This window comes from Lygodium microphyllum, chromosome 24 (assembly GCF_053477565.2).
Source record: "Lygodium microphyllum isolate KBCC chromosome 24, Lygodium_microphyllum_v1.1.10, whole genome shotgun sequence".
NCBI classification, from domain to species: domain Eukaryota; kingdom Viridiplantae; phylum Streptophyta; class Polypodiopsida; order Schizaeales; family Lygodiaceae; genus Lygodium; species Lygodium microphyllum.
In genome coordinates this window covers 109,437,095-109,448,327 of record NC_141158.1, presented here as the reverse complement: position 1 = coordinate 109,448,327, position 11,233 = coordinate 109,437,095, and the positions used below count along the sequence as shown (strand labels likewise).

The 11,233-nt window shown below is 42.5% G+C and overlaps 1 long non-coding RNA gene across 1 annotated transcript in view; it reads right to left on the bottom strand.

Moving 5' to 3' along the window:
• Positions 1-1,047: 1,047 nt before the first annotated feature.
• Positions 1,048-11,233, bottom strand: part of LOC148015510 (uncharacterized) — a 170,023-nt gene continuing 159,837 nt past the window's right edge. The window contains exon 3 of the long non-coding RNA XR_015688392.1: positions 1,048-1,262. This is a non-coding gene — a long non-coding RNA (uncharacterized LOC148015510). The remainder of the gene's footprint in view (positions 1,263-11,233) is intronic.

The window sequence follows — 11,233 nt, the reverse complement described above, 5'->3', positions numbered from 1 at the left end:
AAGTTGTTGTTACAAAAGACGGCATGCTTAAGAGTGATTAGAGTAGCATAGCAGATGCATGGTGGGTCCTAACCCACAAGCCTTAAGCCCCATTAATACTTGTCTTCCCCAGTTTTTTTTGAAATGAGGACATCTTGAGTTCTCTAAGGGGGAGAGGTTGTAATATCCTTGTGATCTGCAAAGGCCCCCCCGCTAACTAATAAAAAATAATCGAGATTTTATTAATTCCCTCCCCCTTGTCATCGCCTACAGGTGGTGGGTGGGGAAAAAATGACGAAGAGGAGTCGTCAACATGGGGGAAGATGGCATGAAGAAAGTTGACAAGGAAGTAGGTGATGATGACATCGACGAGAGGGAGGCCATGGGCCTACTACCCTTTCAAAGCAACATACAGGGTGACGGGTGGTGGGTAGGGGGAGACCACCACTACTCCATGGACCCCCCTCCCCCCCGCTCCTGCTGCCAGAGAGAGAGAGAGAGAGAGAGAGAGAGAGAGAGAGAGAGAGAGAGAGAGAGAGAGAGAGAGAGAGAGAGAGAGAGAGAGAGAGAGAGAGAGAGAGAGAGAGAGAGAGAGAGAGAGAGAGAGAGAGAGAGAGAGAAGAAGAAGAAGAAGAAGAAGAAGAAGAGAGTGTGAGAGAGAGAGAGAAGAGAGAGAGAGGAGAGGTTCAGGGAGATTCCTCCCTTTCTGTCCTTAGAGGGTGGAGCCCCAAAAGGAGCACCAAGGAAAAGGGGTTTCTACTGCAAGAAAATCTATCTTGTAATATTAACAAGCTTTTGTTTCATTCTTTAGAGAACCACAACAAGGAAAAGAACAAATCTTCATGTAGCATGATGTAGATATCTCCCATGGATTTGATAGAATCAACCGTAATCTTCAACATCTTCATAGAATCCATCAATAGAACAAGAAACATAAAAGAACACACCACTTTTGAATGGAAATAATCACATAGCATTCATCTTCATTGTCTTCATAGTTTTCTCTCTCAATCTCTCATAGATAGATACATTGTTTTTGACAGAATTAGCTATCTCTGACTCTCTCTCTCTCTTTCAATCAATAGTACATCATCTCCTCACTACAATACTCAATAATCACTCATAATAATCCTTCTTAGGTCATGGATGCACCTCCCAAGAGCCATGGGAGGTATGAAAGGGCACCAGAGCCACTACAGTGTCTCTTCATAGCTCATTTTTGTCTCTGTCACTTCAGTCTCCTGTTCAGTCTTCAGCAGCTACTTCTTCCATTTGTTTTAGCTCTTTTGAACTTAGATTCATCCTTTCCAAAAGTTAGAAAACTTTCCCAAAGTCACACCCTCATTCCACAGAACACTTACGGAAGATCTACGAAACAAAACAGAACAGAAATAGAGCAAAGATAGAGGTTCTACAGAAGGTCTACAGGGGGTTACAGAGGTCAACAGAGAACAATAGAACCTCATAACTCATAATAAAATCATTCCAAACTATCAAAAACTATTCAATAAGCTTTCAAAAGATATCAACCTTCATTAATCATCAATCCATGCTTCATATAGAAGAAAATTAGAACAAAACAAAAGGTATCAAAACCTCAACAGAACCTACCAGAACATCACAAACCTCATATTTCTACCGAGAATCATCATGAGCTTCCAAAACATAATAAACATCATCCAAAACACTCTCAAAAATTTCCAAAACAACCAATCATCACTCAAAACCCATAAAAAATCAACCGTTCAGGCTTCAAAAACAACAAAAAATCAGTCAAAAAATCTAGTTATTTTAGCATTCAAGATATCCCCATAGTTAGAAAGGAAGCATCCTCGTGACCTAACGAAAAGAAGAATATAAGTTCAATAAAGAGCTCAATTTGAATTTTTTTAAGTATCTTTAATAATCACCCCAACCATGACCCCAACTTTGTCACCTGTATCTAAGAAAGAATACAACTAAAGGAAAACACCATTATGCATTAACACATCATATAAACAATAGAAAGTCATAACAAATTTGTAAAGGATATAAGAGGTTCTTTAGCTTTGCATTGTAGGTTTTCCATCCACCATGACCATTAGTGTCAATAGTCGAAAAGAGAGTTCTCGAACAAATCCATTATTCAACCAACACGAACTCATCACATAAAAATTAATACAGTACAAATATAAAACAACCATCTGAATGGCACCTCCAAAAGAGAGATATAGCATTAAGAAGCATAAAAGATACTTTCAGGGGTATCAGTGAAGATGATCCCTCTTGAAAGCTTGATGATTATGAAAACGATCCATGGATAAGGATTCATCTACAAAAGATTTTGGAGGATTCTGAAAGAATTGAAGGCATCACATCATTTCTAGCAAAACAATGTATCTGCTAGGTAAATAAAGAGCATGAAAATATATGACATCCAGTTGTTGGGAATCAATGTTCACATTGACATTTATACAAAGCTTGAGAATGGCCTTTTGATCATTATGGGAATGCCTATGCATATATGCTAGGTACCAAGCAAAATGGGTTGTTAATCTCACTAAAGGATCTAGAGATTGTGAATATTGTTGAAAAAAATGGAGATATTTTTGATACGCTTGAATAGCAGTTTGTTCAGTCCCTTGGAATTAATGACCAATTAATTTGTGGTCTCGTAAGAGAAATAGTTGAGCTCCATCATCTTATTCTTGGAATCTGTTGATCAAATCCTTCATACACACTAACAAATTGAGGGGTTTGAGAAATTGAAGTGGTAGAAGATGGAAGAGGAATGAGTAAAAGAGGATGAAGAGATGGGTAAGCAAAATCATAAAATGAGGAATAAGATAAAGAGGGATTAGCTGAAAATTTAGGCGAATCAGTTAAGAAGGTGTTAATTGATAAGTAGGAAAAGTAGAAGGTATATGGATAGATGGGGAAGGACAAGGCGGAGAAGGGGAAAAAACTCAATCTTCAATGAAAGAACAATAGGTAAAGATTGGAATTTGAGGAGCACCCTGAGATTGGAAAAGGAGAGGTAAGATGGCTGCTGAGTTGGATTGATAAAGGGAAAAATAAACATCATAGCGATGTGCCATTTGTTGATAATAAAATAAGCTAGAAACAGAGGGACCTAAAACAGATCATCGATGGTAGGCATCAAAGAAGGATGAATCAAATGGATGGTTCTTGGAAAGATAAGCTAAAAGATCCATCCTCAATTGGTTGTGTTTTGCACATGAGTAGAGGCTGTATTCTGTTGTTGGTTTAGGACTACAGAATCAATCATTGAATGCCATAAAGTGTCAGGGCAGGCAACCACTTCAGAAGAATAGCACTGGAATATTTCATCCATCCAAATGGTTAACATATAAGGCAGCTTGTAAGACCACATTCCCTACATACCATGCGAGATCTACATCATCTGGAATTAATAGATCACCTCCTAGATACATATAAGAAATCAGCATGGTATCCAAAGTCATAGAATCTTCAAAGACTATACGGATAACTTCTGTCACCAAATTAGAAGACCAGGCTCCACTTCAACCATTCTCTGGAAGAGGTAAATCCATCCTTGAGAGCTTAATATAGAAAGTCAACTTTTGTAGTTGATAGTGGACAAAAAAGGAATGGTCGGGAGGAACATACTCCTGAATTGCTCAAATGTGGACCATAATAAATCCATCATGGATTGCAATCTTTTCACTTTAAGTTGAAACAACAGACATAATGTGGCTTGTCTCTGGAGAACTGCCAAGTCTATAGGGGTTAAAGAATGAACTAGATGTATAATAGGGCTATGTGAAGAAGAACATGAATGGACCAGTTGCTCGTTAAGGTGCTAAATTTGGTTTCGACTATGGTCTAAGGTCGTATTTGCTATTTTAAGCTCCTCTGTTTGGGTGGCTAGCAAAGCCTAAAGCTCGTGAGATTCTTTCAACAATCTATCTCGTTCCTTAGTTACATTAACCACTTGAGTGTTAGTGTCAGCCAATTGAGTGTGCAAACTAGAAATTTCCATTTTCTGAACATCAATGATCTTAGTATGTTGCTCCATTTGGGTACAAAGATCAGAAAAGCATTCATGAGTAGAAGGTAGCTCTGCATTTGATTTTGTCAGCTCTTCTTTGGTCTATTGGATTTCATCATAGCAAGAGGAATAAAGCTGCTGGATACATGCAGTCTCATTGAGAGCTCAATAGAATGTTGAGCATCTTGACATAGAAAGGGAATTTCATCTCCAGTTACCAAACATTGCACTGAAGGGATGGGAATCTCTAGAGTACCCTCATGATATGCTCTGAAAAGATTCCGCGTGGTGAGGAAAACTGATAGGTGACTGCTAGATTGATCAGGAACGGAGACTGGAGGAGGAGCTGGAGTTGATTCAACCACTCATTTTAAGCGTTTCCTTTGAACTACCATAGGAGGGATAGGATCAAGATCCTCAATGATGACATCAGAGTGTTCAATAGGGGAGGAGCATCCGGTGGATCAACTATCAAGGTAGCAACTTCCTTTGAAGGGGCAAGATATGCCAAAAAGACAGAAAGAGAGGATCCAAATGTAATATTAGTGACATTACCCTTGGTAGCTCTGACAAAGTGTTGATCCATTTTGGATAGAAGATAAGAACTTCAATCAATCGTTATGCCTTTTAACACGATTCTAGAAGTTGTAAACAACTCCTTTGAAAGGTAATTAGAGGGTGTCTTGGCAGGCATAAACCTGTCCTGAAGGAACTGACATAGCTGCTTCCACACAGGATTGGAGATCATGGAGACGCTGATGCTAGAAGTGGTAAGAACTTTCTTGGGATCCAACACATCCTGTGTGCACTTTTGCAACAATTTAAGGATATCCTCATTCAAGAATAGTTGTTTAGAAGTAGGGAAAGAGTCTCCCCAATACGGTAACGATAGAGCCTTGCCCAAAAATTTAGGTGTCAATTGGACAACTGTTCTTCTGACAGGACCAGACCTCTTACTGTAAGAGGCTAGAAACTGATCACAAGTATCAGTATTCTCAGGGATAAGTGGTAATGAGAGTGCGATGAACTTTGTTAAGCTTGTTTTGCCAATAAGTTTAGACTCCAGCAATAAAGAATAATCGTGAGAGACCAATGGAACGTACTGGACTGGAGGAGGAGCTTGAGGCAAGATTCAGATAGATTACACACACATCACACACACACAGACAATCACAGGGAATGCTTGCAAAACAATAGAATACCCATAAAAAAGAGATAGATCAGAATAAGCATGCACAAACGTGACTAACCGACTGACCACCCCAAACAATCCACATTCTAGAAAAAATTCGGCATGACCTCTACATATATGTGACCGACAGCTTCATGCTATGCAACAAATATGCACCTGAGACCACGTATCAGGTAGAAAAGAAAACTACAGACCGCACCTATAATCGTATCATACAATCAAACCATAATACCTCAATAACCCACTTAGGACATAACCAAAACTTCTGTAAGCAATGACAACTTGAAAGACTGCACATGCCCATCCCACGAAGCGCATTTATTGAAAATGGAAAAAAGTGCAATGAGGAGAATGGTTTTAGTGAAGGATTCATTTTAATAAATTATTAAAAATGGGTGAAATTTTATTAGGTTGTAGACCTTAATAAGAAAACGTTGATTCCTTCTTACAATAGTAATTACAAATTATTAGGGAGAAACGATGTGTTTAATGGATCCCTAACTTCGATACCCAAACTGGGTCTCTAAATGCACATTCATTAATTAAAAATTAAGTGTGTGTTTAGCACTTTTTGTATAGTGCGTGTATTCGTGACAGCAGGTTCATTTTTAATAAACTTAGATGTGTCTGTAGTGCACGAAGCGCATGCTAAGTGAACGGCTAGTTCATTTTAATTGTTTAGAAAAATGTGTGTTTGGCGCGAGTGCGTGTGGAAAAGTGGGTGATTTAAATTCATTTTAACCATTAACCATGGTTAAGGGGTGACCAAAAAGTAAATAAAGCGAGAAATATAAATACATGACAGGGGTGTGTATGCAAGAGAAGGAGGGTGTACGGATGGATCCTAAGATGCAATGAGTCTAACAAAAAAGCAAAAGCCACTATCAGACTGCGTGTGAACAGTAGGCGTGTGCTCAGACGGCACGCACCACCGCATGAAGAAGACCAGACGCGCATCCTCACGCGTAAAGACATGCGAAGCAACGCACGAATGCGAACACGAATACAGACATGCGATAAACACAATTGTGACGTGTGCAAACACCCTTACGAACACTCGCAAGTGGGGTGGAGGAAGGAATTGTCGGTGTTATGGTGACTGCGAGGTGCTGGGGGGGTGGTTCGATGAGGGCATCGAGCGGGGAAAGGTGGGCTGGACAAATGGGTGGGCGGGGGTAAAAATAGGGGGAGGGGTTCCAAATGGATGGGCGAGGGTTAATTTGGACGGGTGTTAAATTGAGGGGGGGGTCGAATAAGGGAGGGGGTCAAATTAGAGGGAGGGTTAAATTGGGGGGGGGGTTTTCAAATTGGGGGGGGAGGGGGGAGGGGGGGGGCTAAATTAGGGAGGGGGGAGCCACGGGCGGTCAGGGAGGGAGATGGTGGGAGAGGGGTGGTATAGGGGGTTGTGGGAGGGGGAGCGGTGGACACAGGCAGCGGCGTGGGTGACCAAGTGCAGGCGGTGGTAGCCAGGTAGCTGCGCGAGCAGTGGCATGGGCAGGTAAGGAGGGAGAGGGAGGAAGAAGAGGAGGAGAAAGAAGAAGAAGAAGAAGAAGAAGAAGAAGAAGAAGAAGAAGAAGAAGAAGAAGAAGAAGAGGAGGAGGAGGAGGAGGAGGAGGAGGAGGAGGAGAAGAAGGAGGAGGAGGAGGAGGAGGAGGAAGAAGAAGGAGAGGAGGAGGAGGAGGAGGAGGGAAAAGAAGAAGAAGAACATAGAAGAAGAAGATCGGGGAGAGAGAAAGAAGAAGAGAGAGAGAGAAGAAGGGTAGGGGGAGGGAAAAACCATTGGGGGGGATTTGATTTTTTGTTTATTTTGTTTTTTTTTCTCTTTGGTTTTGTTTTGTTTTTAAAAAAAAAATGGAAAAAAAAGATTGGTGGGGGTTATTGTTTCGTTTTGTGATGTTGTTGTTTGTTTTGGTTGTGGGAGCACATTGTGGTAGTGGGTGCACTACTAAGGCTAGATGTACTATATGGATGTACAATGCAAGCAATTGGATGCATGATCTTACTACATATTATTTTCGATGTAGGTTCGGAAAGCCCTGAACCTCCAGAGGGCTTCCCGAACCTACCCCTTTTTCCAAACCTCCCTTTTTCAATCAACACCCTCTCCCTGCCCCTCCCCTCTTTCTCATGTGCAATCTCTCCTTTTCTCTTCCCCCTTCCTTTTTTCCATTAAAGGCCCCCCTCACCTCCCTTTTTTAAAATAAAACCCCCTCCCCTCTCTCTCACTTATAATCTCTCTCTTTTTTTTCCCTCCCCTTTTTAATCAAATTCCTCCCCTCCCCTCTCTCTCTCTCTCTCTCTCATGTATAGGGCTTAGGTTCTCTCTCTCTCTCTCTCTCTCTCTCTCTTTTAGTTAGATTATAATTTTCTCTTGATTAAATATTTGAAAATATTTTTTTAATTTCAAGTTTTTTGAACATAAATTTTTAAATTAATTTTTTAAAAAAGTGAAAGAGAAGAAGAAGAAGAAGAAAAGAAGACAGAGAGAGAAGTTCCACCCATCAGGCATAGGTGCAAGTAGGAAGGCCAAGGAGCCTTGTAGTACAGTGTATAAAATAGGGTGGTATGGCTTGTGATGGTGACAGAGACCCATCCTGTGTGTGCAGAGAGACACGGAAATGTACATGACTCCAATTGTCGTAATGTCTCTCAATCTCACCTCTCGGAATTGATTGAGGAGAAACACTAGTCATACTCAGCCCACCCTCTGTCTCACACTCTGTTGAAAGATATAGAGGGCAGTCCATTCTTGAAACCCATTGATGTAATCCTCACATTCACTTGTGCAAAGGTTGTATGCCTTATACGCAATTGATGATGCAACTGTGCATCCCACCCTGTGTCGGCATATGGTGCGAGAAGGAAGGCCAGGGAGCCTTATAGTGCAGTGTATAGGAATAGATCGTGCTTTGTGCATTGAGAGGCCCACCCCATGCATGCAACACTCCATTCACACATTGCACCTCTCAATTGAATTGAAGGGAAAGGATTGGTCACTTACCCTACCCTCTGTCTCACGCTCTGTTGAAAGATATAGAGGGTAGACCATACTCACATCCCCATCCCGTTAGGATGAAAACTTAGATCACTTAGGGGGTTGGCGATGAAGATCACTTCATCTATTGATGAAGAGGCATACCTAGGGAGGTAGCCAATAGATCGGAACTGTGATTCGGATATGGAACATGTTGTTTGCTAGAAGACCGCCGTCAGACGCTCGGGAGAGAGGCATGGGATACAACACACCAAGGGAGGTGGCTTCGGAACTGGGTTCTGGAGATGTCAACTGATGGATCAACTTTTTGGATTGTTGGGCGTTACCACCTTTTCCACAGCCAGCTTTTTGCCCAAGGTTGTTTGCCACCTTTTCTTGGAATGAGGCTTGCGATGACATGGAATTGCTTCCTTTTCTCCCATAACAATTTGTTTGTTTGTTTTTCTTATTTTTTGTCTTTTAATAGAAATACCATGTGGTAGGACCATCCACATTACCACTGTTGGATCGGACAAGAGGAGAACATAGTAAGGATGAGAGGTGTTTGGGAGGGGCTAACAGAATGAGACTGCCTCATGAGGAAGATCATAAGGGCTATCATAAGCACAAGGAGAAGGATAGTGCAACACCCACAAGGGAAAGGGTGCGTCGACTGTGATTGTTAGGATCCCTGGGGAGGGAAGTACTTCTTCAGGTAATAGCCATTGATCAGAAAGGGATTATCAGAGGCATCAACAGCCTACACTTGGACAGAGCCATTAGAATTGACAGCAAGTATCTTATAGGGGCCCATCCAACTTTGTTGAAGCTTGCCAGGAAACTTCCCAAATTGCGAATCATAGACCAGGACAAGATCACCTTCTTTGAACTCCTTGTGCTTGATGAAGCTGTCATGATAGGCCTTGCATAGTGCTTGAGTGGTTTCCATGCACTGTAGGGCCATCCATTGAATCTCATCCAAATATTCCAAATGCAGCAGGTGGCATTGGAGGGACTCATCATCTTCGAGGCGTTCTTTAACTGCCACTCGCAAAGAGGGCAACTCCAGCTCAAAAGGAAAGACAACTTCTGTACCATCATACGCCAATTGGAAAGGAGTTTGTCTTATAGCCGCCTTATAAGAGGTTATGTATGCCCAGAGGGCCTCTGTAAGTCAATCATCCCAATTACAACGATGTGCAGCAATCGTCCTTGTCAGGATCAAGCAGAGGATGTGATTGGTGACTTCAACTTGACTGTTGGCTTTGGGGTAATAGGAGGTGGACTTGTGATAGCGGATCTTATACAGTTCCGTCAACTCTTCCATGATCTTGTTAAGGAAATGAGTACCTTTGTCACTTACCAGCTTGAGGGGATTGCCAAAACGGGTGATAATTGTGGGAGCTTTCACTCAACCGCCAAGACCCATGGACCGCTTATTGTTTCAAGCGTTCCAAGCGAGCTCTAATGGCTATCTCTCACCTAGCCGACGCGCCGTTGATCCTACGAGTGTAGTGAACTTACCTTGATGCCCGATCGAGTACCCTCCTCTCTCTTGCACTTCGGTAGCTCCACGATTCTTGATGCTAGCTCAAGCATCCTCAAGCCTCCTTCATCTCCAAGCTCCATCCTCCATAGCCGTGTACGCAAGAGAAGAGAAGAGAAGAAGAGAAGAGGAGATGGTGAAGAGCTTCACCCTCTTGATCCCTCACTCTCACACACACTCACTCCCTCACACTCTCACACTCCCTCTCTCAAGAGCACACACAAGCAAGAAGGAGAGAAGAAGAGAGGAAGAAGAAGACTCTTTTTGCCACACACCAAAGAATGAGCTTCTCATTCACTTTTCAACTTTATATACAAAGCCCTAAATCCTTTTTGGGCGGTCATCCCCTTTTCCCTCTTTTACATGGCCGGCCGTAGCCTTTAGGCCCTTTTTTCCATTTCCCACCATTCTAATTTATCCTATTCCCAACTAATGCGTACACTTTGCATAGGAGCGAACCTGGCACTCTTTTACAAAGATTCGGGGGCACTCCCACATTTTAATAGTGCGCCCTTTTTCTCTTTTGTTGTCTCGGGGGCCAACACTAAGGCTTTCAGAGGGTCGTGCCCAAACATTTAAATTTTTCAGGGATTTTGTTACCGGTGAAGGCGCCTTTTTCTGCTTTTATCCTGTGCCTTTTTTGCTGTTTTCATTTTTTCCATTTTCTGCTCCTCTGTGCTGCGGGAAGCATGGTAACAAAAATATTCTCGTACATGAACAGGGCTACATTGTTACCATCATCCCACTTCAGAGCTTTACCTTCACATCACTTTGTGACATAATCCTTACATACTAGGATGTATCTGTTTTGCTTCCATCTGGAGGCGTATACATGGAGACAAGCGATACAAGGGCATGATGGGAGTTTACTCCTCGTCATCTGAATGGCGGGTAGGGGATGGCGGAGGGTGGGGGGCCTTGTTAAGGAATCTTCGACTCAACAAGTAGCCCTTGAGGTTGAGGCGGGTTTTGAGGGTGGTGGTAGAAAGGAAGGGGTGGTTGCATTGGGTGAATTTGCTGTCGCTCATATCTTCGAGCAGTGCAACACAGAAAAATGGCAAAAGAGAAGCACACATCATGAGGCGAGTCATGGTGCTGTTGTCTATGGCATTGGGGTCGAAATAGAGGGGTGGGAGGTAGCGTTCTTGGTGTGCGGGCTCTTGGTGGACTAGGATCCTAATTAGCTTAAGATAATTACAAGTGGTAATGAATGCGGGGTCAGGACAGGAGGCGAACTCGCTAAGAAATCTATCTATAGAGCTGTACAAATCAGGGAGGGTGAAGAGAAGGGCATCCCTATGGGAGGTGCTATTGGTGTTATAGATAATGGGGAAGTCAAACCTGCCGTGGATGGACGGATTAAAGTCTACCCCTACCCTTCGAGGATACGGCATAAAAGTAGGTCATTTCTCTCAGAAGAGAGGGTGTTGCAAAATGCCATCCACGCGTCAAGGTTGACGTAAAAAATGCGTCTCCTCCAGGTGGGTTGGCAATTATAGCCTTACACAGATCTAGGCACCTGGAGGACTT